This window comes from Sebastes fasciatus, chromosome 14, assembly GCF_043250625.1.
Source record: "Sebastes fasciatus isolate fSebFas1 chromosome 14, fSebFas1.pri, whole genome shotgun sequence".
NCBI lineage: Eukaryota > Metazoa > Chordata > Actinopteri > Perciformes > Sebastidae > Sebastes > Sebastes fasciatus.
In genome coordinates this window covers 31,623,386-31,648,960 of record NC_133808.1, presented here as the reverse complement: position 1 = coordinate 31,648,960, position 25,575 = coordinate 31,623,386, and the positions used below count along the sequence as shown (strand labels likewise).

The following is a 25,575-nucleotide window of genomic DNA, read 5'->3' as shown; positions in this document are numbered from 1 at the left end:
GCACAGCTGAATTATTGCACTGTTAAGTCAGTATTGCACAGTTGAAGATGTAATAAATTATGGGGTTATAGCTCCTGATAGGGGTAAAACATTATAAATCTATTTGTATGTACATATATTCTAGTCTACACAAGGGTATATTTGATCCTAAATACAATCTATTTACTTTATGTTGTTGACGTCTGTATGATGATAAAGTAGAATAAATTAAATGTTTATCAGTTTGAGCAGTTTACAAGTAAATGTTTGTACTGGTAGTCACACAGAACTCCAATCCAATCCTCCCCCTGTCTTCTGGCCGAGTCCACACTGTAAAAAGTGTGGGCGTCAGAAAATGTCTGTAAAAAAACGGAAAAATACTGTAATTATCTTTATATAATTAACCTTTATTACTGTAATTTTACAAGAAATATTTTACTTTTAACATATATTTATTGTTATAATAGTCATACACCGTAAATCTAAGACCATTTACATATAAATCACAAATGAAACATGTAATTTTACGTTGCAAAAGCCCAAATTTACATTAACTCAGAAGTTTTGCAAAACAAATCTGTATTTTTACAAGAAATATTTTTAGAATTCCATGAAATCCTTTTCTTCTAACAAAAATTTTATGTTAAAATAGAGTCATAAACCTCTAAAAACAGAATAATTATCTTTAAAAATTATCAAGAAAAGCTTAAATAAAGATAATTACAATTGTGATTACAAAAAATACTGTAAATCTAAGACCATTCACATATAAATCACAAATGAAACATGTCATTTTTAAAAAAAAATTCTGTCATTTTGAAATACAGACAAAATGTAAAATTTCTTGAAAAAAACTGTAAAAAAAACTTTTTTTTTACAGTGTATATAATTTACAGTTACAGTGGACGCTTAGTGTTAAAGGGTTATTGTATGTGACTGGTGTCCACATAAAAATATGAGTTTAAACATATTCTCACGTGTACAACTAGTTTAGATTAGTGATCCCTCAAAACGAAGAGGAAATACTGAGGACAATGGAGTAGAAGCGCTGCTGGGTCTCCGTGGTAATCACATACAGGTGCTCTTTGGATCCTTCAGGTGTATTGGGCTCATTCTTGTGAAGGGCTCATTGCATGGGTGGAAAAAAGTACAAAATGCAAGTCTCCCTCACAAATAATCCAAGGCACACTGTAGTGTTTGAACAAAATTAAAATGCCTTTATTTTACATGGCAATAATTGTTTAAAATGACCAACGTGTTGCGACCAACATAGGTCTTCATCAGGGTCGCTGTGAGCATTCAGCAGCAGCTGACACACCTGTATTGTGTTACACTAATCAGTAGAGTGGGAGGGGGGCTCTCCATCAATGAGCAAGCCTACTGGTGGAAAAACAAGGAAATGACACGTCATCAATAGGGAGGAGGAAGAGAAGAAAAAAGGAAATAGGGGAGGGAGGGGGAATTAAAGGGAAGTGAAGGAAAGAGGAGATGAGAGGTAAACATAAATGACTAAAATAAACATATATGTGTTATTCTGGTGGCAAAGTGCAGGTGAAAAGTGTTGTCTTTAATAAATGTTGAAGGCCAGACACAGCAGGCTGTTCTCCAGGATGAGGACACCGTCGTGTCGAGGCTTTCCACAGACGGGCAGTGAAAACAGCACAGCTGGTCGTGCTGTCAGAGTCTGGTGAGGATGACTGAGGAGATTTTATCATCTGTTTGTCCTGCTTTATTTGCTGAGATAAAACGAGCCTGTTTTATTTTGATGTGCAGAACTAAATCAGTAGAAAGTGGTTGTGTACTATAAATATATATGTTAAGATGTGTTCTATTTACCATTAATATATTTAAAGTTACCAGTCGTCATCATGGAAAATGTTTAGAAAAAGCACTTGATTGTTTATGCTTATCATTTATATATCATATCAGAAGAATTAGAATGATCTTTATTGTCATTATACTCCGACACAATGACATTTCGCAGGCTTCTCTCGATGTAGTAAAATAACAAATAAAAGCCGTGATCAAAACAGTAATAGCAGCAAAGATTTATAGAAGGCACTAGTTAAATTAAATTTACACATTTACAAATTTGCTAAAGTACAAGTTTACAGAGAGGTTTTAATAAATATATGTTAAAAATATTTGTTTATTTTTTTGTATCTATTTATCTATTTTATCTACAGTATTTTTATGAGGGATGTTCTAGTTTTTGAATAAAGAATAAATAAAGAGAATGAATTAGCCTGAACTCAGGTCATGCTGGAATAGTGTTTATGTTGCCTTCAAGTGCTCCTCGTAAAGTCCATCTTCTACAAACGCAACATCACAATCAGCTTTATTTGCCAAGTATGTGAACACATACAATGAATTTGGTTTTTAGTTGTTCTCAGTGTTCTTAAACAGAAATAGACACACAGCTAAAAACAAGAACTTTTTTTTATAATTTCTCTGTTTATATATATTTCTATTGTAGAACGGGAGCAGCTGTAATATAACCCAATATGACAGTAACGGCTGCTTCAAGTGATTCTGAAACAGTCTACACTGTAAGATTTTTATTTTTAAGGTTAAAACAAACAAACAAAAAAATCAGTGATTTTTATTTCTTATTATAAACACTGATATTTATTTTACAATGGAAGCTCGTCTATAACGGAGAAAAAACACCTTAAAGACACGAAGCTACTGTAATACGGTTTGCTTTGGAATAGCGGGCCGTGGGTAACCCGCTTTACCCGTTGAGAGGTTGAAAAGATGAACACCAGTCTCTGAGTACAAATTATAAATTGTCTTTATTTCAGAAGGAAAGTTCCTGCGGTCGAAACGCAGAGTTCATCAAAAGGTTCCTAGTTCAGAAGGAAAGTTCCTGCGGTCCAAAAGGGGCTATGCTTTCATGCTACACTGGTTACAGAAAACGAGCCGAACAAAGTCGTCACTCAACTGGCGATGTGCTTTCCTGTGACCTGTGACCTGTGACCTGTGACTGTGACCTGTGACCTGTGACCTGTGACTGTGACCTGTGACTGTGACCTGTGACCTGTGACTGTGACCTGTGACTGTGACTGTGACCTGTGACCTGTGACTGTGACCTGTGACTGTGACCTGTGACTGTGACTGTGACCTGTGACTGTGACCTGTGACTGTGACTGTGACCTGTGACCTGTGACTGTGTGTGTGACCTGTGACCTGTGACTGTGACCTGTGACTGTGACCTGTGACCTGTGGACTGTGACCTGTGACCTGTGACCTGTGACTGTGACCTGTGACCTGTGACCTGTGACCTGTGACCTGTGACTTGTGACTTGTGACCTGTGACTGTGACTGTGACCTGTGACCTGTGATTGTGACCTGTGACCTGTGACTGTGACCTGTGACCTGTGACCTGTGACCTGTGACCTGTGACCTGTGACTGTTTGTGTGGATGAAGCATTAGGTTGTTAAATTAGTTAGCTAGCTAGCTTGCTAAATCCACTTTAATGCTTCACTGGTTACAGAAATTGAGTGCACATGGGAGAAGTTCACTGAAACCTCCTCAGGTTTAGGCAACAGCTCTACTTGGTTAGGTTTAGGGAAAGATAACGGTTTGGGTTAGAATAAACTCTTTCTGGCAGAAAGCCCTGAAGGCAAAGACTTCTCCCGTGTGCAGAATGAGCCGAACAGTCCAGGCAGAGGCAACGAATACTAGCCAATCACAGCACAGCAGGGCGGGACGAGGTCCAACACTGGGGAAAAACAACGCGGGGCACACGCCGAGCAGAGAGGACAAGATGAAGCCTGACCGTCGGCTGCATTCGTTAAAAATCCAGCAATAAGGCATCTTCCCACAGGGTTGTGTGGAGGCGTGTTATTTTGTGCCTCAGAACGTAACCGCCGTGAAACAATCAGAAAATAACATTTGATTCCTCTGATTCACTGCTTTGCTCTCACTAACGACGCTCCCTCTCTTCATTCACTCTATAGATTGCATTTTTCATCATTTTAAATAAAGTAACTTACGATTACACATCAGGAGCTACAGAACATGAATGGTGGTGATAACGGCGACTCAACATTGATTTCTGAGGGGAAAAGCTCCACAGGTTGACTTCATGTGAAAACTAGCAGGGTGACACGTACATCTGTAATAAACTAAATCATATCTGTATTTGTTTTGCAGCAAAACCCAGACATAATCTGTTTGTAGTCAGTTGAGAAACTGAAGCCTCAGGTTCAGGTTTTATCTACTTCTTTCTGTTTGTTACAAGCAAATCTGTTATAATATGAGAAACGGCTGGTATTGGTATATATATATATGGTATACAGTATATATTTAGTAATATGTGAACATTCAGTGCAGAACTCTCGTTCCACAGGGTGGAGCTGCAACAGAAAGCAAAGCAGAAACATCTATTTAAATGTGTTAATATACAGTTCTGTTGTCATAAACAGAACTGATCTGCAGAGGCACTTTGGGTTCAGAATATATGAATGAATGAAGACAAAGTGAAACCCAGGTCCAGGTGGAGGAGGTGGTGGAGTGTGGAGCAGAAGGAGTGGAGGAGTCTCAGTGTGTCTGCAGAGACTGTGCAGAAGGACAGATACACTGATGATACTCTGTCAGGTCCAGAGGAACACACAGGGATGATGGTGGTTACAGATCACTACCACGATCTGATGAGAGAAGAAGAAGACAACAGAAGTCATCAATCAGTGTCTACAGAGACTCCCTTCATCAGCTGTCAGTCAGCATCCAGTATAAAGAGCAGCAGGACTTCAGTCTGTGCAGCGTAGCCAGCTTCCTTTCAGCTCTCATGTTAACGTATTGGAGTGAACACACTGAGCTCAGAGCTCACAGACCAGAGGCCTGTACTACGAAGCCAGTCCAACACACCCAGGGTATCTTCTCCTTATCTGGTTTAACTAACCCCTCAACCAAGATCCCGCTAAGCGGTCCTACGACAGTTCTGATCAACTCGCTAAGTCAACCCAGGGTTTCTCAGTCTGGCTGTGAGCGCGTTCACATAGAAGGGGCGGGGTTTGTAGCACATGACCAATCAGAGACATGGACCAGTCTACGGTCAGCAGAGCGGCAGACTTTACAGACGAATATTAGACAAGTTAAACACATAATCCAGACTAGAAGTAACACAGTTTAAACTGACAAATGCAGGAAGGACAGCTGACTGTGTGAATGTGTAAATGAACAGACTTTTAATATCACGACAGATCTGACTAGAACTAATTACACGTGAACTCCATCAGATTAATGAGTTGATTAGATGTATTCTTATAGAATAGAATAGAAGATACTTTCTTCATCTCCTGGAGGAATTACAATACTTTAGTCTCATTCTTTCAGCTCCAACCCCGGCGGTGTGAAACAGACTTGGGAGAAAGTAAAAGAATAAATCTATAAACATAATTCACAGCGGTAAGCAGGCTTACTTTCACATCTTCTAATCACCCACAGCATACATAAAAGTATTGGTAGCAAAGTAACCAAGGCAACGCATTCAGTCTCCTCCTCACTCCCTCCCTCATCTCTCTCCCTCTCCTCCTCACTCCCTCCCTCATCTCTCTCCCTCTCCTCCTGACTCCCTCCCTCATCTCTCTCCCTCTCCTCCTCACCGTGGCCGCCTGGCATAGAGCGATTGGGCCAGCCCAGTGTCAATTAAGGTAAAGAAATGGGCCGATTTACCTGTTTTATGGGCCCAAAAAAATAAAATAAAGACATACGTCGGCCCACCGGGAAAACGCCCGGTATGCCAGATGGCCAGTCCAGCCCTGATGTCGACACACATCAATAACATGCTGCTGATCTCTGTGTTCATCTATGTGTGTGTGCTGAAGGATCAATATCAGTGATCAGACATTATTTGTGGAACACGTTGAAACAAACAGAAACCACAGAAATATTTCTACTTCATGAAGTAAACTTGATCAATGTAAAACAGATATTAGTTCAGAGGATCTTCTGTATCCAGATGTGACCATTTACCAACAATGATAAACATTCATTTACTTTAACAACTAACAGTGGACACTTTCTACACTTTCTTTAAGAAACACAAGTCTTTAGTGACTGCAGACTGAATTTAGTTCAAGAAACATGAAAATATGAAGAAAAGGACATTAACAACTTTATGGATGTAAGTTATGTTTGTTCATAAATCAGGTTCAATTGTTATTAAACATATAAGATCTATAACAGTAACAGAGAGTCAGTGAACTGACCTCAGAGTCTCCAGTCTACAGTGTGGACTCTCCAGAAAACCACACAGGAGCTTCACTCCTGAATCCTTCAGGTTGTTTCCTCTCAGATCCAGCTTTCTCAGATGGGAGGGGTTGGACTTCAGAGCTGAGGCCAGAGAAGCACAGCTGATCTCTGACAAACTGCAGCACCTCAATCTGAATAAAGAATAAATGATGAAGATAAAAATCACTTTATAATCCAGTCAGATGTGTTCAGGTTTTAAATGTGTAGCTCAACATCACTATGTCCTAATCAATGATCTTTTCCCTAAAATGAGCAGAGTGAAAAAGTGGGGGCAGTGCCAGCCCCCACTTTGGCCCTGCGCCTGACAGACACACATAAGCAGACAGACAGACACAGAGAGAGAGAGAGAGACAGACAGACACACAGACAGACAGACAGAGACACAGAGAGAGAGACAGACAGACAGACAGACACACAGACAGACAGACAGACAGAGAAACAGAGACACATAAGCAGACAGACAGAGAGACACAGACAGAGAGAAAGACAGACAGAGACACAGACAGACAGGCAGACAGAGAGACAGACAGACAGAGACACAGACAGACAGGCAGACAGAGAGACAGACAGACAGAGACACAGACAGACAGGCAGACAGAGAGACAGACAGACAGAGACACAGACAGATAGGCAGACAGAGAGACAGACAGACAGAGACACAGACAGACAGGCAGACAGAGAGACAGAGACAGAGAGACAGACACAGAGACACACAGAGAGAGATGGATAGTAAACAGCAGAGGATCAGAAGAAGCAGAGAAATGCTCTTCTGATGTGAACAGCCAGGCTTCAGCTCGTGTGGAGATTAATAGCGCGGCGCTTCCGTTCACTACGGGAACCCACGCGGAGCAAATCTGCTGTCTCTGCACCGTTATGTATCACCATTATGAATCTCCCAGAGAACCTGATCTGGAGGGCAGAGGAGATCCGGCAGCTTGAGAGAAGCTCCGGTACGCATGACAAAGTCACGGTACGCCATAAGGAGTAAAATGAGTAAAATACTGCGTACCGCTACGAACCGGCCCGCTAGAGCACTGCTCACCTCTCATGACATGTTGAGCCAGACAGCCCAGAACTGCTGAACTCTACACTCCCTCATCTCTCTCCCTCTCCTCCTCACTCCCTCCCTCATCTCTCTCCCTCTCCTCCTCACTCCCTCCCTCATCTCTCTCCCTCTCCTCCTCACTCCCTCCCTCATCTCTCTCCCTCTCCTCCTCACTCACTCCCTCATCTCTCTCCCTCTCCTCCTCACTCCCTCCCTCATCTCTCTCCCTCTCCTCCTCACTCCCTCCCTCATCTCTCTCCCTCTCCTCCTCACTCCCTCCCTCATCTCTCTCCCTCTCCTCCTCCTCACTCCCTCCCTCATCTCTCTCCCTCTCCTCCTCACTCCCTCCCTCATCTCTCTCCCTCTCCTCCTCCTCACTCCCTCATCTCTCTCCCTCTCCTCCTCACTCCCTCCCTCATCTCTCTCCCTCTCCTCCTCACTCCCTCCCTCATCTCTCTCCCTCATCTCTCTCCCTCATCTCTCTCCCTCTCCTCCTCACTCACTCCCTCATCTCTCTCCCTCTCCTCCTCACTCCCTCCCTCATCACTCCCTCCCTCATCTCTCTCCCTCTCCTCCTCACTCCCTCCCTCATCTCTCTCCCTCTCCTCCTCACTCCCTCCCTCATCTCTCTCCCTCTCCTCCTCACTCCCTCCCTCATCACTCCCTCCCTCATCTCTCTCCCTCTCCTCCTGACTCACTCCCTCATCTCTCTCCCTCTCCTCCTCACTCACTCCCTCATCTCTCTCCCTCTCCTCCTCCCTCCCTTCCTTCCTCCCTCCCTCATCTCTCTCCCTCTCCTCCTCACTCCCTCCCTCATCTCTCGCCCTCTCCTCCTCACTCCCTCCCTCATCTCTCTCCCTCTCCTCCTGACTCCCTCCCTCATCTCTCTCCCTCTCCTCCTCACTCCCTCCCTCCCTCATCTCATCACTCCCTCCCTCATCTCTCTCTCCCTCTCCTCCTCACTCCCTCCCTCCCTCATCTCATCACTCCCTCCCTCATCTCTCTCCCTCTCCTCCTCACTCCCTCCCTCATCTCTCTCCCTCTCCTCCTCACTGTGGCCGCCCGGCATAGAGCGATTGGGCCAGCCCAGTGTCAATTAAGGTAAAGAAATGGGCCGATTTACCTGTTTTATGGGCCCCAAAAAAAAAAAGAAAAGACATATGTCGGCCCACCGGGAAAACGCCCGGTATGCCAGATGGCCAGTCCAGCCCTGATGTCAACACACATCAATAACATGCTGCTGATCTCTGTGTTCATCTATGTGTGTGTGCTGAAGGATCAATATCAGTGATCAGACATTATTTGTGGAACACGTTGAAACAAACAGAAACCACAGAAATATTTCTACTTCATGAAGTAAACTTGATCAATGTAAAACAGATATTAGTTCAGAGGATCTTCTGTTTCCAGATGTGACCATTTACCAACAATGATAAACATTCATTTACTTTAACAACTAACAGTGGACATTTTCTACACTTTCTTTAAGAAACACAAGTCTTTAGTGACTGCAGACTGAATTTAGTTCAAGAAACATGAACATATGAAGAAAAGGACATTAACAACTTTATGGATGTAAGTTATGTTTGTTCATAAATCAGGTTCAATTGTTATTAAACATATAAGATCTATAACAGTAACAAAGAGTCAGTGAACTGACATCAGAGTCTTCAGTCTACAGTGTGGACTCTCCAGAAAACAACACAGGAGCTTCACATCTGAATCCTTCAGGTCGTTGTTACCCAGATCCAGCACTCTCAGATGGGAGGGGTTGGACTTCAGAGCTGAGACCAGAGAAGCAAAGCTGATCTCTGACAAACTGCAGTCCCTCAATCTGAATAAAGAATAAATGATGAAGATAAAAATCACTTTATAATCCAGTCAGATGTGTTCAGGTTTTAAATGTGTAGCTCGACATCACTATGTCCTAATCAATGATCTTTTCCCTAAAATGAGTAGAGTGACAGAGAAGCACAGCTGATCTCTGACAACCTGCAGCCCTCCAATCTGAATAAAGAATAAATGATGTAAGTTTAGAAGACAACGTTCCTGCTTGAAATCATTCAATGTTTAATAATGTGTTCAGAGCTGAAGAAGGTTTAGAATGTAAAGGTTTAGAAAATGTAAACTCCAAACACCTGAAGCCAACAGGATGCAGGTTAAAAACTGTAAAATACAAACAGTGAAACAGAGCTCTCATTAATATTAATGACAACGTGCTGCTACTTCAATAGAGACGTAGTGACTTCACCTCTTAAACTCTGACAGCTCCACCAGTGGATCCATCTATACAAACTCATGTTGAGCAGCCAAACACAAATAAAAACCACAGAAACTGATTCAAGATTCAACTCAACATCTCAAAGTCTCTAAAGATGTCAAATATGTCAGGATGGATTTGGGGGGAAAGGAAAGAAAACTCATCTACAATATATATTTTAGGAATAGTTGAGTCATAAAATCAAAGCATCTTCAGTTTAAACTCTTCAGTCAGTAAAAGCATCATATAGCTTCAAACATTTTTTAGAAAAAACAAATAGTGAATATATTTGTTATTGTCTGATAGCTGAAATAGAGATTATTTATTTATTCTTTATATTTATGTATTTTTATATAATTTATTTTAACATGATGAAGTCAGGTGTTGTGATATATTAAGGTTTTAAATGTGTAGCTCAACATTGCTCTGCCACAGTCAATGGACTAAACCACTGAAGAAGAAAATGGACTTTAGCATTAAGATACTCAGTGTGGATCAGTATAATATCAGCCTGATGTCTGCAGTTTAGTGTCACCACAACTTTCACATCATATTAATCTCAGAACACAAGTAAAAAATGGTGTCTGACCTCAGAGTCTCCAGTCTACAGTGTGGACTCTCCAGAAAACCACACAGGAGCTTCACTCCTGAATCCTTCAGGTTGTTGTTTCCTCCCAGATCCAGCTTTCTCAGATGGGAGGGGTTGGACTTCAGAGCTGAGACCAGAGAAGCACAGCTGATCTCTGACAACCTGCAGCATCACAATCTGAATAAAGAATAAATGATGAAGATAAAAATTGCTTTAAAATCCAATCAGATGTGTTCAGGTTTTAAATGTGTAGCTCAACATCACTATGTCCTAATCAATGATCTCTTCCCTAAAATGAGTAGAGTGACTTTGTCATTGTGTTATTGTGTTATTGTGGATCATCATAATGTCAGCCTTCTACAGACATCATCTAGATGTCACCACAACATTCATACACCTGTTCATGTCAACACACATCAATAACATGCTGCTGATCTCTGTCAAGTCTGGAATTAGAGGATCAATATTAAATCAGACTTGTCTGACTTCATTACTTCATTTATTACATGGCCTTCTTCTCACTGTATCTGGGAGCTTAGCAGGTTTATGTCATTTACAGGAAAGGTCCACATTTGTTCAAGTGTGTCTATAAACAACAGCCACATGTCATATGTACATTAAAAGAGTTATTGGTGTCAGTAATCATTCCTCCTGTGAAGTGGTCCCTTCATAACACAACTACACTGTAAGAAATGACTTCAGAAGTTCAACTGAAACTAATATGAAGATTCAGCAGTCTGAGTCCGACAAATCAAGTGAGTGTTTACTAGAGCTGGGACGACTCAACTATCTCCTGATTCGATACTATCACGATACAATATGTATTGTGATTTATTGTGATTTTTAAGTATTGTGATTTGATTTTGCAATTTATTGTGATTGTTGTTAACTTTTTTACCACTAGACCATGAAGGGAAAAAGTTGCATCAGACACTTCTAGGGACTTTTACTGAAGAAAATCTCTAAATGAATCCAGTAAGAATGTTTGATTTTCAGCATGTATGTAGTCAGAGATGTCCTGAAGTCAAATATCATTGTCAGGAATTATTTATTCAATTTTATCCAGCAACACAAAAATCAAAGAATAAAGACATTTCCCTCACAGATTAGTGGTGTTTTCTTTTTAATTTATAATGTTTTATACTTCTGGTGAATATAATCCATCAATCTTATTTCCATAGATGTATTTTGTATACACAGTTCCCTTTGTTAACACCTTATTTTGAAAAGCGGACATAGTCCCACGTGTCTACTTCCTCTAACTTCTCCAAGGTGGTCTCTAGCTCTCCCGTCAGCTCCGTTCTCTTTATCCATCCATGGTCAGCTCCATCGGGGCCGTTTCAATGCAGAGAACATAAATGTCAGTATCTGGGTGCTCTACAGTCGTAGCGTCGGCCCATTTGACCACGGAGACGAGAGCGACGGCCGGCTCCACCGCCACGTTACCGTCATACCATAACGCTTCCTGTCCGTGACGGAGTTAGCATGCAGCTTTAGCCGTGATGTCTAGCTCTGCTTTTCCTGTCAATGTGTGAAACCCAAAGTGTTTCCATCCTTTACTGGATGTGTAGTGTTTACCACGCTGGATTTAACATGTGAGGGTGCAGGTCGTATCCACGACGACCCTCCAACGTTTTAGACTTTCTCGTTTCAGCTCGCTGAGGTTTGTTTTGGTTAACGGATACGGAACGGATATGACGTCACGTTACTCAGAATACCACAATAAAAGCGGTAACTTCCTTCTACCTCCACACAGACTCAGATGGAACAAATATATTGATTCTGGCATTAAAAAATACATTTCAAAATCGTTAAATAAAAATTGCGATACATATCGTGATATGGCATCAGTCTCATCTTTTCCTGGTTTTAAAGGCTACATTACAGTAAAGTGATGTAATTTTCTGAACTTACCAGACTGTTCTAGCTGTTCTATTATTTGTCATTGACACTTCGCCATGAGATCCACTTTACTGATGATTATTTATCAAAAATATCATTGTGTAAATATTTTGTGGAACCACCAATAGTCAACCCTACAATATCGTCACGATATCGATATCCAAGTATTTGGTCTAAAAAGATATTGTGATACTTGATTTTCTCCAAGTCACCCAGCCCTAATACATCTAACTCAGACTGCTGAAGCCTCCGATTAGTTTAAGATCAACGTTACAGGTTATTTTACACAGAACAAGACAGTGGATTTAGTCCTCATCTCGTAACACTCCACATCAATAACTCTTTGAATGTACATATAAACATGTGAGTATTGTATTCAGATAGACTTGAAACAAATATGAACCTGCAAAGATGTTTCTGATGCAGAATATTTATTTGGTTTTTGCTTTAAATAATTAGACAATGCTGACATGAAAACAGAGCACAGTTAGATCTGCTGTCAAAAAGAACGTGGGAATAATTTAGAACCATGGAAACCTCTAATTTGATGGTGTCGTTCATAATCATCACTTATGTGCCTTTAAGTTGGTGCAATACGTGTTTGTTGAAGAGTGCTGCACCTTTAGACATGTTCAAATAGAGAGCTACAGGAATGAGTCCTAAAACCCAGAAATGAGTTAGCATTTTAGCACTTCCTGTTTCCTCGTCTGGAAGTCAATGGGTTTTTAGTTAGATGACTGAAATAAGGTCTGTGGTTAAAGGTCCAGAGTGTAGGATCTGGAGGTATCTAGCAGTGAGGTAAGGAGATTACAACCAACTGAAGCCTCTCCTGTGTGCCAAGCGTGTTGGAGAGCTACGGTGGCCGACGTGAAAACGTGAAAGTCCCTCTGTAGAGCCATCTGGAGCAGAGCCAGTGCAGAGAGAGTGTGTGTACAAACTACATAAGCTAGAGTCAGTGAACTGACCTCAGAGTCTCCAGTCTACAGTTTGGACTCTCCAGTGCAGCAGACAGCTTCACTCCTGAATCCTTCAGGTTGTAGTTCTCACTCAGGTCCAGCTCTCTCAGATGGGACGGGTTGGACTTCAGAGCTGAGATCACAACTTCAAAGTGAGTATCTGAGAGTCTACAGTTAGAAAGTCTGTCATGACACAAAGAATACAAAATATGTTATTATGAAAGAGGACAGTTTATATTTACTTCATGCATTTGATGACTAAACAGTTTGATATATACTTCTTTGATTAACATTTGCTCCTCACATCAGTGGTTCAGCTGATCTTATCTCACTGTTTGACATGAAACAATAATTCTCATCACTCTCTCTCAAACCTGCAGACTTTTAATCTTTGTTTTTCTTTAATCTTGCAGATGAAGAGAGAGAAAATGTAGTTACATAATTAAACATTCATTTAATTAGATATTTTGATGACTGCATGGCGTTTTGTCATTAACACTCTTTTCTGAGCATCAAACGTATTCAGCTCACAAACACAACTAAAGAACCAATAAGGTTGTATTGTTTTCAACATAATGTCATCAGAAAGATGTTATCAGTGTATGTCAAGTTATTGTTTAAATATGTGCAGTATCCCAACTTGAGAGAGATTGAAACATCTACTCGGAGATTTTTAACTGGAATCCACTCAATGACAAACAGCTTTCCCTTTTCCCTCCTTTATTTTGTAGGTTGAGTTGAAAGTTCAGTTAATTTTGGAATTATTATTAGCCTTTAGTCATTAAGTGAAAAACCTTTGAAATAGAAAAAATACAGAAAAGAAAATATACACATTATTACAAAATAAGTATAAATAAGAACAAATTCATTTTTTGAGACTTTGCAAAATTCATTAATCCTTATTTAATTTAATTTAATACACACACTCCTATTTAATGTCTCATGTTAAATGCAAATAAGCAAGTGCCCACTGCCGCCATAGCTTTTGCCTTACCATAAAGGTAATATATATATTATATTATGTTATTTAATTACTATTTTTAATTATTTGTTTAAACACAAAGTACATTATAATTATGTTTGAGTTCATATTAAATCACGCAGTACTTTTTAACATCATTTCCCATAAGCCCATGTAAGCTAAAAGCCTGATCACCTACTATTCCTAACTTTATAATGAACTTCTCACCACATGTGTGAGTGAGTGTGAACCAGGATAAACTCACATTAAACAAACAATCAACAGCCTTTTAGTCCTTTATCGTCCCAGTTCACCGCCTCTCACCGTCTTATCTACATCGACATGCAAATGGACTTAAAACAAACAACCAATTAAACCATCGATCTTCTTCTACACAGCAGAGTCAAACTATCGCCACCAACAGACGGACTACCGTTCCCCGGTGCAGAGCAGCTGCAGTTTGACTTGACAGTGTATCAGCATTAAAAACATAACATTGATCTTTGGTGTGTATAAGATCTCTTAAAAAGTCTGAATTCTCCCATTCTGCTGGTATATATTCATCAGACGGCTGTTATTGGTGGAAGCTGTGTATTTCCTGCTACTACTCTTCTCTACAGCGACAAGAGAGAGAAACACCTGAGTTTCCTTCTGTGAGTAACAGAATAAAAGGAAAGACTTAAAAACAAGATGATGGAACACAGCTTGACTTCATGAGCAATAAAATGCACCATTGCTCGATTCAACACACTCAGGGGTTTTACTAGACGATCTATGTCTCGTATGACCAGTAGTTTACGGTGGCTAATGCTAGAGTTGGGTCGATTTTCGGTTTTGCCGGTCCGGTCCGGTGTACGAGCTTAAACCGGTTTGATTTTATGCAAACCGGCGGAACCGACATTTGTCATTATGACACGTTCTGGCAAAATTAAAAAGTAGGCGACATCAACAACCTGTGCCGACAGAGTCAAAGTGCTAAATCCAGCCTGTGTTGCATTACTTATAAGCAATATGACAACGTGATTAACGTAATATTATATTATGTTGGTTTATAAACAAGAAGAGGTTTGGTTACTAGGAAGTTCAACTGTTTTTTGGAGTGATGAGACGAGACATGGCAGAGCTGGTCTCAAAGAAAACTAAAACTGCGGCAACATGTCAACAGTTTGGATTTGAAGCCAAGGAAAGAGATGAGCCCAATAACACACGAGGTAAGGTGTAATGTGGTGCAAGGCCTATTGAAAGCAAACCCCAGCACCAGGGCTCTGATCCCAGGACCGCCCCAACTCCCCGCCGGATCAGCAAACGTTCTGTTGCTGCCGTTACACCGGTTAGACCCAGCGCTCCACCAGACAGCTGATCTTTTGTTTTTATCATTTGTTTTACCAGGTTCACATGTCGTCTCCATCCCCCAAAAGATAAATAAGAAAAAACTGTAAAATGTAACAATTATTAGATATAAATATAATAAGTGTTCATTAACTCGACAGATAGAAACACAACCTACTGAAACATTTTGAACTCAACATTTGAAACAGCTCAAAAACATCTGTGACAAAATACAACTGACATATTTATGTAATAAACACGTGGAACACTTATAAGAATAATTTATAGTGTGTATATTTATAAGAACTAAACTACTAATCTACACTGATCTATAAAGTTAATGACATCTGGACTTACTTAGCTTTTCTGCAGTTCCTCACAGCTGGAATCAGTCTCCGTCGTCCCTCGTCTGTTGTGTTGTACTTGTCCATGTCCAACTCATCCAGAACCTCCTCTGACATCTGCAGCATGTAGGCCAGAGCTGAGCAGTGGATCTCAGAGAGTTCCTTCCCTGATCTGTTCTCTGACTTCAGGAACTCTTGGATCTCCTGATGTACCGAGTGGTCGTTCATCTCCGTCAGACAGTGGAAGATGTTGATGCTTCTGTCAGGAGAGGTTTTATACGTGTTCATCTTCTTCAGGTTGTTGATTATTCTCTGGATGATTTCTGGACTGTTGTCTGTCTGACCCAGCAGACCTCCTAAGAGCTTCTGGTTGGACTTCAGAGAGAGGCCATGAAGGAAGCGAACAAACAGGTCCAGGTGGCCATTTTTACTTTCAAGGGATTTCATCATGGCTCTCTCCAGGAAGACATCCAGGGTTGAATCAACATATTCTTCTCCCAGGAAGTCCTCCAGTACCTCTGTGTTCCTGTTTGTGTAACAGTGGAACATGTAGACTGCAGCCAGAAACTCCTGAATGCTCAGGTGAACAAAGCAGTAGACTGTCTTCTGGAAGATCACACACTCTCTTTTGAAGATCTCTGTACAAACTCCTGAGTACACCGAGGCCTCTGTGACATCCAGACCACACCGCTCCAGGTCTTCTTGGTAGAACATGATGTCTCCTTTCTCCAGATGTTCAAACGCCAGCCTCCCCAGCTTCAGAAGAACTTCCCTGTCAGCCTCCGTCAGCTCCTGTGGACTCGTCTCATGTCCCTCACCGTACTTCTGCTTCTTCCTCTTTGTCTGAACCAACAGGAAGTGTGAGTACATGTCAGTCAGGGTCTTGGGCAGCTCTCCTCTCTGGTCTGTAGTCAACATGTGGTCCAGAACTGTAGCAGTGATCCAGCAGAAGACTGGGATTAGACACATGATGTGGAGGCTCCTGGATGTCTTGATGTGTGAGATGATTCTGCTGGACAGCTCTTCATCACTGACTCTCCTCCTGAAGTACTCCTCCTTCTGGGCGTCAGTGAAGCCTCGTACTTCTGTTACCCTGTCAACACATGCAGCAGGGATCTGATTGGCTGCTGCAGGTCGGGAAGTTATCCAGACGAGAGCTGAGGGAAGCAGATTCCCCTGGATGAGGTTTGTCAACAGCACGTTGACTGATGACTTCTGGGTGACATCAGACACAACCTCGTTGTTCTTGAAATCCAGTGAAAGTCTGCTTTCATCCAGGCCGTCAAAGATGAACAGAACTTTACAGACAGCGAGCTTCTCTGCTGTGACCTTCTGTAATGTTGGATGGAAAACACGGAGCAGCATGAGAAGACTGTACTGCTCATCTCTGATCAAGTTCAGCTCCCTGAACGAAAGCAGAACCACCAGACTGACATCTTGGTTTTCCAAGCCCTCTGCCCAGTCCAGAGTGAACTTCTGCACTGAGAAGGTTTTTCCAACGCCAGCGACGCTGTTCGTCAGAACGACTCTGATGTGTCCCTGTTGGTCAGGTAAGGCTTTAAAGATCTCGTGGCACTTGATTGGAACGTCATGGAGGGTCTTCTTCTTGGAAGCTGTCTCAAGCTGCCTCACCTCATGTTGGGTATTAACCTCTTCACTCTGTCTCTCTGTGATGTAGAGCTCAGTGTAGATCCTGTTGAGGAGGGTTCCACTTCCTGTTTCATCAGTTCCTTCACTTCCTTCAGTCACACGTTCACATCTCCTCCTCAGACTGATCTTATGTTCATCTACAACCTCCTGCAGACCTCTATCTGCTGAAAGAGAGAGACAAAGTTTAAGACAAAACACAGAAACTTATTATTTCTAATGCCAATATGAAAATAATCAATATAAGAACATATAAAGAAGTAAAGGTTATAAAGTCATCATCCCTTCTTGAAGTCAAAACTAACATCAATATGTTTTTTATATTTATTTTTAATAGTGTTTCAACGTGTCGCTCTGCAGGACCAGACGTGTGCTTGTAAGTCAGAGAAGGAGACTGTAGCAGGAAAGATAATGTTGTTCAAAGTCTGTGGCTCCTGTTCAGTTCAGTTCAGTTTATTTTTATATAGCGTCAAATCATAACAGAAGTTATCTTAAGATGCTTTTCATATAGAGCAGGTTTAGACCGTACTCTATCATTTAGAGACCCAACAAGAGATCCTCCATGAGCATGTATTGATATATGACAACGGCAAGAAAATAACTCCCCTTTCATCAGTGTGTCTGTCTGTCTGTGATAGAACAGTGATGTTGTTGCTTTACAGAGATTAATAGTTCTATATCTTCATCATGATGGAAAACAAACATCATTCTGATTGGTTGATGCAAAGACGGAGTGCTATCATAAAAACAAAACATACAAATATGAAATGATTTCTTTTGGGTTCAGATTCAGAAAGGAAGTGATGCAGAGCAGATATGTCTGGTGGAGCAGATCTTAAACGGTCACAACAATAGTCAGTGTATTAAAACAACAAGTTTCAGACATGAAGACATCAGCAGACGATCTACAGTCTTACTTTGTACAGTGCTGGTCTGACTGGATCTCTGTGGTCCAGGTCTTGTTCTGGTCTGACTGGAATGCAGTCGAGGTCTTTTTCTGGATCTGGACATCAGCTCCTCCACAGAAGCATGACTCCTCTTCTTCTCTCTGTGGAGACATTACTTTATTACTAAAATCATTTGTTGATTGTTTAAGAATTTCCAGACTTGGCCGACACTGAAGCTCAGATGGTCTCAGAGAAGAGTTAAAGTGTTGGTAGTGAATTCAGCATTCAGTCTGTGATGAAAATGTTCCTTTATTTGAACTCTCCTGCTTTAATAAACAAGAATTAGCTGCTTTTCCTGTCTGACTGTCTTATTAAACATTTAGTGATCTGGCTGAAGTTTGTTTATTAAAGAGACTGTTTGTAACTTCTTACACGTATAAATCATTGCTGGTCGGTGTCTCATGCGCGCTCGTGTGTGTCTACGCTGTTCAGACTCAGACTCCAACACAAACTACAGTGAAGCACCAAAACCTCTTGGTTGTATCTAGTGAAGCCCGTCTGTTAAACAGTGTTGGCCGCGGTCGGAGGACGCGGGGGAGACCGTAGCTTTGGTCTCCAGGACCGGAGTCTCTGCTCCTCTGCTCCTCTGCCTGCCTTCACTCACACACCGCGCTCCTTCTCTCTCTCTCTCTCTCCACCTCTCACGTGCATGCTGCTCACTCCACACTGCAGAAGAGTTAGTTTAGCTCTGAGAATATCTTGTGAATGTTCAGTGGACGTTTGTGCAGAAATAACTGCTGCAGCTCCTCCAGACCAACAGAGGTTTCCCGTGTCTTGTGAAGTGACGGGGCTCCGCAGAGAGAAACGTTATCGTCTCCGACCAAAACTCCGGCGTCTCACCTGTTCCCTCCGGCCGCGGTCGGGAGGCTGAGGCAGGAAAAGCCAACACTAGGATCAGCATTGATTCATGGAGAGACCTTGGTCTGGTCAGCTAACATTACTGCCAAGCAGCTGAAATATAGAGTGATGTTGTGCTTTTAGCTGACGTGTGTCTCCTCACTGTGTTGAGCGATGCTCCTTCATGTCTATGTAGAGCGAGCACAGGGATTCTCTGCACCACAATATGTGTTGCAGAGAATTTAAGCTCAAAGGTCCACTTACAAATAGTCCAAGCTTTCAACTGAAAGCTCTGGATCATTAGTAAGTGGACCTTTGAGCAGATTTTTCCTTCACCATATTTTACACATGTAGTGAAAGAACAAACTCAAACCATCAACACATTATGATCAAGGTGAGCAAATATTTTCTACAGATGCTTTTTCACCACATGTTGCACAGTTCTGATGTGCACTGATTCAAGATGACACCCAGTAGGTCCTAACAGCTGATTCTAGGAGGAGTCAAACCAACAACCTATTTAGAGGACCAATGGGAGAAACTGAATTACACATTTGAAGCTCATTCTTCCAGATTTTAAATAGTCGCAGATCTTTTCACAGTTGTAAACGAAAACATTCCAGATGTGTCTCAGTTTATTTCCTGTTGCAGTGGATCTGAATGAAAACGTGATTTAAATTGATGATAAATTGTGAAATGGAGGTTCTCAGGTGTTTTGTTACAGAAATACAATCAGTAGTTTGGCTAAAATTACTGATTTTGTGAATGGAGTCTGGTGGCTTTGAAGAGAGCGATATAACAGCTTCAGTTCTCCATCAGAAAGGGCTGTCTGATGGCGAGGTAAAGGGCTGTCTGATGGCGAGGTAAAGGGCTGTCTGATGGCGAGGTAAAGGGCTGTCTGATGGCGAGGTAAAGGGCTGTCTGATGGCGAGGTAAAGCAGAGAAAATATTCTAAATATAGCGTACACTTAAACAAATATTATTTTTTCAGGTGGCTAAAATACATTTTTCTGCCGCTCCCGTCCACAGCTGCTTTACCTCGCCGTCAGACAGCCCTTTACCTCGCCGTCAGACAGCTTTTACCTCGCCCTCAGACGGCCCTTTACCTCGCCGTCAGACAGCCCTTTACCTCGCCGTCAGACGGCCCTTTACCTCGCCGTCAGACGACCCTTTACCTCACCGTCAGACGGCCCTTTACCTCACCATAAGACGGCCCTTTACCTCACCGTCAGACGGCCCTTTACCCCGCCGTCAGACGGCCCTTTACCTCGCCCTCAGACGGCCCTTTACCTCACCATAAGACGGCCCTTTACCTCACCATAAGACAGCCCTTTACCTCACCCTCAGACGGCCCTTTACCTCGCCGTCAGACGGCCCTTTACCTCACCGTCAGACGGCCCTTTACCTCGCCCTCAGACAGCCCTTTACCTCGCCGATGGAGAACTGAAGCTGTTATATCGCTCTCTTCAAAGCCACCAGACTCCATTCACAAAAGCAGTAATTTTACCTCCCAGAACACGAGAGTATACGTACAACCCCACTTCAAAAGAAGCTGTCATAACAGTTGATTTTAGGAAACGTTAAACCAACACAGTATTTTGAGGAGAAATGTGAGAAAATGAATTACACATTTGAAGCTCATTCTTTCAGATTTTGAATAGTTGTAAATCTTTACAGCGACTTCAACGTTCGGGCAGAAATATGAATATTTTCTTGACGTGTAAATTGTGAAATGGAGGTTCTCAGGTGTTTTGTTACAGAAATACAATCAGTAGTTTGTGGCTATAAAACCCAGACTAAGATCCATCTGAGGTTGAAACAGTATCTGCACTAATAGTTCTGCATCAGGAATATTAATCTGTTAGCAGAACATTTAGTCTTCATCCTCAATGCATCATCATCCATCAGGTCAGCTTACAGTAGAAACAGTCTCTTACTTTGACTCTGAGGGTTCAGGTTCATTACTGAAGTTCAGAGGATCCATCATGGACCGGTCACTCTCCATAGACAGACAGCTGGGTACTGGAGACTCTGCTCTCGGTCTGAACTGAACTCTGCAAACACCAAGATGATTTTATTCACATCACATGAATCCTTGATAAACTCTCTGATGACAAAGACATTTCAGTAGCTCTAAACACACAAACTACTGCTACTGTCAATAATGTGCTTTAAAGTTTGACCAGCTACTCTCGTGTTCTGAGAGGGAAAATTACTGTTTTTGTGAATGGAGTCTGGTGGCTCTGAAGACAGTGATAAAACAGCTTCAGTTCTCCATCAGAAAGGGCTGTCTGATGGCGAGGTAAAGGGCTGTCTGATGGCGAGGTAAAGGGCTGTCTGATGGCGAGGTAAAGGGCTGTCTGATGGCGAGGTAAAGGGCTGTCTGATGGCGAGGTAAAGGGCTGTCTGATGGCGAGGTAAAGGGCTGTCTGATGGCGAGGTAAAGCAGAGAAAATATTCCAAATATAGCGTACACTTAAACAAATATTATTTTTTCAGGTGGCTAAAATAAATTTTTCTGCCGCTCCCGTCCACAGCTGCTTTACCTCGCCGTCAGACAGCCCTTTACCTCGCCATCAGACAACCCTTTACCTCGCCCTCAGACGGCCCTTTACCCCGCCGTCAGAAGGCCCTTTACCTCGCCGTCAGACGGCCCTTTACCTCGCCGTCAGACAACCCTTTACCTCGCCCTCAGACGGCCCTTTACCCCGCCGTCAGACGGCCCTTTACCCCGCCGTCAGACGGCCCTTTACCTCGCCGTCAGACGGCCCTTTACCTCGCCCTCAGACGGCCCTTTACCTCGCCGTCAGACAGCCCTTTACCTCGCCGTCAGACGGCCCTTTCTGACGGAGAACTGAAGCTGTTATATCGCTCTCTTCAAAGCCACCAGACTCCATTCACAAAATCAGTAATTTTACCTCCCAGAACACGAGAGTATACGTACAACCCCACTTCAAAAGAAGCTGTCATAACAGCTGATTTTAGGAAACGTTAAACCAACATAGTACTTTGAGGAGAAATGTGAGAAAATGAATTACACATTTGAAGCTCATTCTTTCAGATTTTGAATAGTTGTAAATCTTTACAGCGACTTCAACCTTTGGGCAGAAATATTAATATTTTCTTGATGTGTAAATTGTGAAATGGAGGTTCTCAGGTGTTTTGTTACAGAAATACAATCAGTAGTTTGGCTATAAAACCCAGACTAAGATCCATCTGAGGTTGAAACAGTATCTGCTCTAATAGTTCTGCATCAGGAATATAAATGTTAGCAGAACATTTAGTCTTCATCCTCAATGCATCATCATCCATCAGGTCAGCTTACAGTAGAAACAGTCTCTTACTTTGACTCTGAGGGTTCAGGTTCATTACTGAAGTTCAGAGGATCCATCATGGACCGGTCACTCTCCATAGACAGACAGCTGGGTACTGGAGACTCTGCTCTCGGTCTGAACTGAACTCTGCAAACACCAAGATGATTTTATTCACATCACATGAATCCTTGATAAACTCTCTGATGACAAAGACATTTCAGTAGCTCTAAACACACAAACTACTGCTACTGTCAATAATGTGCTTTAAAGTTTGTATTAGTCCTCTTAGATTACAGCTGTTCTGGGTGACTGACAGCTGTCACAGATACGAAGAGGAAGAATGCACTAATTAAAGCCCTCCTCCAGTGTATTTTGGTATTTCTATAATATTTCATATTTATCTGAGTCATTTCCTGACTAAGTTAATTAGCCACACTCTTTGCCAATTCTTTTTGCCAGTTTCCTCCACCGTAGTTTAGGGTGTTTACTTTCACAATGGCATTTGTGTGTGCCGAGAACGGCTGCAATCAACGTAGTGAATTACACAAAATCACACCGGCAGAATTAACACAACACACTGACTGTCTCTCTCCCTTGCTCTCTTCTTCACCGTCTCCTCCTGCTGGAGATAAATTAACGGAAAACAGCCGATGCCGTTTTGGAGGTTTGCCGGCCTCTAACAGGTCCGAACGACGGGGAGCACAACTTTCAGTCCAAAAGAAAACCAGAGAAAAAGTCCCATTAGAGAAATAAAGGAATCTCCGTGCGGCCGGTGTCGGCGTCGGTGCTGGATCTGAGGAGAGAGCGGCTGGTGCTGGTGGACGGTGAATCTCCAAAACATCCCGAAACTGCATTTCAAACGGAGTAACCTCGGCAACATGTCTATCCGTCCCCCGTTGCACTGTGGACGGCGTGCGGCTGTGCGGCTCCTCGGTGCAGCAGCAGCCAGACGGCCGCCTCGCCAGGAGGAGACGGTGAAGAAGAGGGCGAGTGAGAGAGAGAGAGTCGGTGTGTTGAGATAATTCTGGTCTCATTTGCGGTCTTATGATCTTTAAGTTCATCTAAACTGGTTTGAAAAACGATGCAACTCTGTTGCCGTGGTGATGAATTACGTCTGACTATTAACCACAACCCCGTTCTCTGTTTTTAGAAAGAGCGGCCCAACTCCAATCCACCCCCCTCCACCCTCTCCCTACCCACTTCCACTCCGTTTGCACGTTCGCGTGGAGGCTACGCCATATTAAGGGCCATCCCAAACCAATCACTGGGGAGAGGAAGTGGGTTATAAAACCCTCCAACAGCGAGCTGCATCGATGACGACTCAACCAGCCGCCCTCACTGACGACGTGCAACGCTGTTTAGTGATCCAATGTCAGTTCCGTGCGACTACCGGTACAAATATTTACTGTGCACTGCTCAAACTGACATTTAATTTATTCTACTTTATTGTCATACAGACGTCAACAACATAAAGTAAATAGATTGTATTTAAGATCAATTATACCCTTGTCTAGACTAGAAAACGGCAGACATGTGACTATATATATACGTATATATATATATATATATATATACGTATATATATATGTATATATATATTCATATATATACATATATGTATATGTATATGCATATATATATATATATATATATATATATATATATCTAAAGAGAGTAAAAAGCATCCTGTGCTCCTCTTGCATCTTACTACTTCTACCAGTTTGGATTATTGTGATCAGTATCGTGGAATAAAACAATGGACTAATGAAACACTACAGCAGGCTGAGCAGGGACGACAACTGGTGAGAGAAACATCCACATTTAGTCTTTATTAACTTAAATTGTAGTTATGAAGAAATCAGTCAGACTGTTAGATTAATGTGTTGTTTAACTGTCTGTTTATCTCGGCATCTGTCTGCGTGCACATTTTGACCCTGGCACGAGCAAGACGCAGGGCAGGCCTGAGGATTTATCTGTAGCCTCCAGTACTTCCTCATTTCAAAACAGAAACCATAACAAGATGGCAGCTGGCTGGAGGAGATCACCAGATAACAACCTACTTGCTCTTGGCTATATCGTATGTTATTATCAGGAAATATCACGATGTAAAACGTGTGTTTTCTGTTTAAAAAGAAGGCTACGTCCGGTTACGTCACCAGTCTGATCTGGTCCCCCCCCCGTCAAAACTGATTGGAACTGGGCCGCTGAGCCTGTTGAGTTCATTCTATCATTTCCCCCCTCCAACAGTCCACAGGGAGGAAACTGACTCAGAGACTTTGACAGTGAAATAATAAAATGTTGGATTAACACTCACCCTGCTTCAGCCTTCAGTCTTCAGCCTTCAGGCTTCAGCCTTCAGTCTTCAGCCTTCAGGCTTCAGCCTTCAGTCTTCAGCCTTCAGCCTTCAGCCTTCAGCCTTCAGTCTTCAGCCTTCAGTCTTCCTCCTTCTACTCTGTTCTCTCAAAACGGACTCTGAGCTGACTGAGCTGAACACTTTGCCTGGATCACAGTCTGTGTTGCTCCTCCTCTCCCCATTTACAGGAAATCAGCTGAGTTCCTCTGTGACTGTGTGTGTCTCTGTGTGTGTGTGTGTGTGTGTGTGTGTGTGTGTGTGTGTGTGTGTGTGTGTGTGTGTGTGTGTGTGTGTGTGTGTGAGAACTGGATCATGAGCCATGACAAGAGAGGCGTACAAGTTTATTATTAACCATAAAACCTGATCTAGTAACACAGCCGAAGACAACCAAACAAGAACATGTTGGTGTAGGAATGGAGAGATCTCAGCTTTATCTTTAAATCATGTTCATAAATCTATTTAGTATAAGACTTAAGTATTTTTTCTGTTTTGTTTTATTTTACAGATTTATACAAATAACATTCTTCTGAATATCAGGATGAAAATTATTCCGTCTTTTGCACAATAAAAAAATAATTTCAGCCGTTTTCCTGCGTTGCAACTGTGCAACTCTTTTTCATGATCCAAACACAGATGGTAGCCAGAGATGACATGATCTTTATTGCTCAATTAGTACAATGTGAAGCACAATTTTAAAATGTATTATATCATCATATGAGTTACATTTCTTTATCTTGATGTTTCTTATAATATCATACTAAAGGTGTGAACGTTTCACTGTGTTTTACAAAAAAAAAGAGCAAGGACATGCTGGATTTAGAAATACAATCACAACTTGGTAAAGTGATTAAAA

At 42.0% G+C, this 25,575-nt stretch overlaps 1 long non-coding RNA gene and 1 pseudogene across 2 annotated transcripts; both read right to left on the bottom strand.

The window, feature by feature from the left end:
• Positions 1 to 2,755: 2,755 nt before the first annotated feature.
• LOC141781934 (uncharacterized) lies at positions 2,756 to 4,426 on the bottom strand. Of its 2 annotated transcripts, none has more exons than XR_012596985.1 (2): positions 3,066 to 4,426; positions 2,756 to 2,952 (listed from the first exon to the last, which is right to left on the bottom strand). It is a non-coding gene; the product is annotated as an uncharacterized LOC141781934 (long non-coding RNA). The 2 variants fall into 2 exon arrangements; XR_012596986.1 differs by lacking the exon at positions 3,066 to 4,426 and adding an exon at positions 2,994 to 3,040.
• Positions 4,427 to 4,467: 41 nt separating this feature from the next.
• Positions 4,468 to 24,836, bottom strand: LOC141781928 (protein NLRC3-like; annotated as a pseudogene).
• Positions 24,837 to 25,575: the final 739 nt, after the last annotated feature.